Source organism: Trachymyrmex septentrionalis, unplaced genomic scaffold, assembly GCF_001594115.1.
Source record: "Trachymyrmex septentrionalis isolate Tsep2-gDNA-1 unplaced genomic scaffold, Tsep1.0 scaffold19, whole genome shotgun sequence".
In the NCBI taxonomy this organism is placed as follows: Eukaryota; Metazoa; Arthropoda; class Insecta; order Hymenoptera; family Formicidae; genus Trachymyrmex; species Trachymyrmex septentrionalis.
The window spans coordinates 2,100,508-2,106,221 of record NW_017305071.1 but is presented as its reverse complement, the minus strand read 5'-3'; positions in this window follow the sequence as shown (position 1 = coordinate 2,106,221).

Here is a 5,714-nt window from a genome sequence, read left to right as displayed (position 1 = left end):
TTACTCTATGAATCGAAGGAATAAATCAAATTGCAAATTATATTTGTAATATTCACGATATACATATGTAGTATGATTTTAATATATTAAAAGATATTTATTTTAATTTCCATTTCCAACTCCAATAAAATCCGGAAACTGCAACTTTTAAAAATTTTTAACATTTAATAATATTTCAAATTGAATAAAAAAAATTATTTTTGATTAACTAAATTAAGATTCATCCTTTTTATTGCCAAATTTGAAAATTAAATCGAAAATGTATTTTTAATTTTCGCTTTTTCATAATTGAAAAACTAATTTGATATTCCCACTTTGTATACGGATTTTCGATTTCGAGAAGACATGCATTAATGTACGCTACCGGAACGAACGATCGGAGAACTTTGTTGCTCGGTAAACGCGCGGCTGTAATTGTATGCTGGTTAAATGAGCTTTCGGCGCTTTCAGTGATTTAAACAGCGAGTTGTTTCGCAACTGCGACTGTGCTTTCTCGAATAGGCGAGCTCTTACGGCAAGATCGACCGACTCGCAAATGGCAATGCGCTGGTTTCCGGTGAAATCGGAAGTGCCATTTCGCTCGGACGTTCGTTAATAAGTTTCTGCGACCATTCAACAGACGATCATTTCGTTTTGAGCCTATTTCACCCTCATACAGTCTTTACTCTCACACCGAGAAGTGAGGGTATTAAGGACGGATGTGTTGCCATTGACACAGAAATTACCATATTCATACTCGTATATCAACGTCTACTCGCTTGATTTAATAAATCTTTGAAAGATACAAGAGATCCAATTTTACTCTTCGTTAATTTATTAATTTAATCTGTATACGCTGCAATATTAATAGTTAAAATATCTCCGGTTTCTCCATGGCAAGTGAAGAACGGATTCATAAAAATTTTTTTTCATCATCCTCCGCGGCTCTGTAAAATTTTCGCGGTGATATGCAAAAACTGTAATGACTGAAATGCAAATGGGGCGTACGAATAAAAGTGATGCAAATGCCGTTAGTGAGAGGCAGAAGCCGAATTTTCGTTTTAAAGTAAGAACATTATGCAAAGGCGCGATCTACGTTCTGTGTAAAATAATCTTTTGCTTTTACTACAAAGCGTTCGCTTTGTTCGTATTTCAAAGCGTTTGCTTATAAACGTTTTTTTGTCGTCGCTACTGTGATAAGTACCATAAAGCAGTGTGCAACATCACAGTAGAATCATGATTTACAACCGTATTTATAATTCTGCAATAAATTCTGAAATATATCCCAGATAATTAATCCCTATTATATAGAATTATCTACCATTGTTATATTCGTTATTATAACTTATATTTGTGTTGTATGAATGTAGGATATTTGATAATCATCAAATTTAATTCGATATTATATACATGGTCCTGTTGAAAATAATTTTTATTTTAGAAAAACAACTTTTATTAATTACTCGTAATCCGATGTATTCCGGCAGTTAGTTATGATTATTTTATACGTATGAAATACGGATTGTTACATGTACCAGCAAACAAAGCGAATATACAGTTGAGCAAATGGGTTGCATGGTTTATTGATCGTGTGCATAGCTCACGATTCGTCTACATAGTTCACGTGTGTGAAGCTGGCATATTATTTCATAGAGAATTATTGAGAGAATTTTGGCTTTGATTCTGATATTACTCTAATATTTTATCAAGTATTGATTAAGCAATCCTGATTATAAATCGATAAAATTTTTTTTATTATAATCGAGTTGCCATATTTTATGCATCTCAATTTGTCCTGCAAGTTATTTTCTGTCAGATTTTATGAGGTTTATAATTTCTTTTTAAGTATCCTTTATACTAACTTCTTTTATAATATATGAATAATATATAAATAATATATTCGTGATACAATTTACTTATAAGTGGATTGTTGCAAGGATTCTAGAGAATAAAATCGTGCATTCCGCGGTGCTTCACGACTCGCGGTATCACCGCTCGCGAATCCAGCGGGTCGCCAGGAAGATAAGTCCGCATAATCGCTCGCTGCGAAATTTATGCGCCTGCCTGACGATAAATCCCACCAATCTAGCGGGATTACGCGCCCGTAAATTAGCGGCGGTTGACACGTCTCCGGTCCAACCGAATGGGGAAAGAAAACGGGTTAAAAATTTATTATTTCGTGCGGATTAGCCATGCGCGTGCGATCGTATTGCACATGGGCAAATCATTTGATGAGAAAAACGTCAGACTAGATTATCACCTTCAATTTCGACAATTCTGACTCTCCCTCATGTATTCAAATAAATTCATCATTTATTCAAGCAATAGAAAATTTACTTTGCAAAGACACTGAAATAAGCGACAAAAATGCGATTTTTTGTCGAGAGAGAGGTAAAATATATCCTTTATCATCTCTTGTACAGGCGGCGACATTTTTCGATCTTCTCGCCGGAATAAAAACCTCGTCGGGATAAGATGACGGAGTTCTTAGTCGTCAATCGTTTTATCTTTGCAGAGTGGTTTCGCAAATGGTTCCACTAGGAAGCGTAAAGCGCACTAGCATAATCCAAGTGCAGATTAGTATTCGATTAATGATCTGAGAATTAAGGGCTGACTCGATTAATCACTGGTACCTGACTAAATGCTTAACTTTAGTAATTAAGCTTGATCGAGATAATTACGTACGTCAAAGTCTATCTAATGAATTCAAAAACCAATAAATTTTCTGCGCATTCTATTCCAACTAAAATTAATTAACTGACATAACAAATTTTTGAAAGTCTAATATTTATTATTTTAGAAAGAATTACATTTTTTAATTGTTATTTATTACAAAAATAAATAAAATGACAGAAGTCCTAGAATTGAATATTTAAATGGGACGTTTAGCTTTAGTACAATGTATAGTAAACATTTTTTTATATTTTTTGTACTATTTTATACTATCTGTAATTCTAAATAAATTATTATACAAAATTAGAACGATTGAATATATATTTCAATTTTATATGTAAGAGCATATTATTATTGTATAAAATATTACAAGTATGTGTTATTCATATAGTTTGATTATCGATGTGAACCTGGTGTTTCAATTTTTTAGAAAATAAAAATTCTTAATGTAATGCGATTGTACTTTCTTTATACCCGTTTGTACTGCTTGTTATTTTGCTTATATCTCAGCGGGTAAAAAATTATTAGAAGGAGTTAGAAAATGACCAGCGCGCAATTATAACAATTTTTTGTAGTTGTGATTTGATCCTCACAAATTTCTTCGCAACAATAAATATTTATAAAAATATAAAGATAACTCTCTAAGAGATACACAAATAATTTTTATTTGTATAACATTAGTGGTCAATATAAGGATGTATTCCGTTTCACGCATGATATGTATAATGCATCATTTATCTTTGTTTAATATTCGGTTAACAACAAGGATAAATGATGTATCGTGCGCATCATGCGTGAAACGGAGTGCATCCTGTAACAAGTTTTCTCAAATGGCGATAAAGTGGATAAATCGAAATCCAAGTAACATGCCTTTCGCACAGTATATATATATATATACACATACACACACATATCGCTGGGTAAATTCGATATGAAATCCCAGGCTCTCCGAGTTTTCTTCGTTCTGCAAAGGAGGCGGTGGATTGTGCACACGTTGTATAGAAGGCTGAAGACGTTTTATAGAAGCAACTGTTCCGGTTAGTTTAATATCGACAGCAGTACGTTTCCAAGCGACGGCGAGTGTAATACGTTTCATTTTTGCACGATATAAGTACGATACGTCTACATATCGCGTGTACACAACGACGACGTACATCCGGCGTGCCGCTATGAATTTCTCATCGAGTTTCGATGCGTACGCTCCGCGGAAATTACCGGTACCGGTAATAGCGAGGCGAATCCGAGCGTAGAATACCGGAGACTCCAAAAAGCGGCGCAGATATCCGAGCGACGCGAATATCGTACATATTCATCCGAATACCGCGGAGATAGGAATTGCAAAATGTAAACATCGCACGTCTTTTAAGAGCGAGACACGTGAGTCGCGATCGTAACGCATGTCTTGTCGTTATATCCGGATTTATTCGGTATTCCGGTATGAACCGGCGAGAAAATAACGATGTTTCCATAAATAATTTCTTTCTGCATGACGGAAAGATGCTATAATTTTTCCGGCATTCTTTACGCAGACTTTTAAGACCCTTATATTTGCATCTAGTAAGAGATAATGTTATTTGCGTTCTCAAACAAGTAAAATAATTAAAAGATCGTCACATTTAATGTATTAGATGAATATTTATAAATAATTATAAATATTGCTAACCTTATGATTTTTACTTAAATTTTCTTTATCTTTTCATTACTTTATATTTAACTTAAACTCCTTTTAATTCGTGTAACGTCACATAATTATATGCAGAAACATGATTAAATATAATATAAAATTAAATATTTAATGATTGCTAGAATGAATTTTTTTCGCTTTGTTCTAACACAAGTAAAACACGCAGATAAATTCAATTAAAATAGGCAACAATCTGGTTGCTCGAGAAAGTACATACATCGTGAAAGTTATAAAATAATTTACGTGTAAGAGCAAATAAATAATAACGAGGAGACGAGAGGTTTTTCAATCTTGCATCTTACTTAAATGTAGGATAATTTTGTCACTTTCTTTTTTTCATAGAAAATTTCTGTTATAGTTCGTACAGAACGCTTCCGGACGTTAAATAGAATCAGACATGCCGGTGATAGAAACTGTCGGTTTTTCCTTCCAAATTGTGTTACACAATTGAGACTAATAACGATGTTTCCAGCAGCACAAAAATTTAATTATCGTTTCCATCCCAGCACGCATTAAAGCTAACAGAAAATTATATTTTATGTAATTTTCGTATTCACGGGATTGTCCGCGGATGCATAAGGAATTCTTATCATCTAGGAACGGCATACTAATGGAGAATTTCTTCGTTCCAGTGTCAAGTTATCGGTTTGTTCATTTGCGACATAATGCATATAACCGGAGGTATCGTGCTTTATTTTACACAGTGACGCATGAGGCCATTTGCAAATGAAGCTGCCCGGCAGCGAGGAGAATACGCTTCGATGTTTTTTTAATGAAGTCGGCCCATACTCGAGCAGCTGTGTGTATACTGCCAGCTGTACAGTAAAATTAAAGTTCTCGAATAGCGGATTGTTTTAATTAGTATTGCACACGGCGAAAATAACAGCAGCGCTATGACAATAAATATTAATGACACATTTAAAGGCTGCCATAAGCGATTATATTAATATGCATACATTTTAATAGAATAGAATGTAGTGACCATGATCCAGTAGCGAGAATACAGAGCATAAACTTGAACGTGTTTAAATAATATCGTTTCTGACGATGTTTTTTTCCACGCGTGTATAACAGTATACATAGCTACATATTTCAAGAAAAATCTCAAGAAAAAAATATATATGTACACTGTTTACAGAAAGATAATGATCCAGAAGGAGGAGATTAATTTTTTATACGTTAAATGTGTAGATATTTAATCTCAAATAAATTTTCTAGAACATAATTTTTATTGACAATTTTTATTAATATAATTTTATAGATATAAAATTGTAATTAACAACAAGAAATTTTACGATCTCAAAAAGGCTGCATTTACTTTTAAAAGAGTACGGCTGGTGACCCTGTGTAAGCTAATGTAGAGCTTCAAGTATTGTGT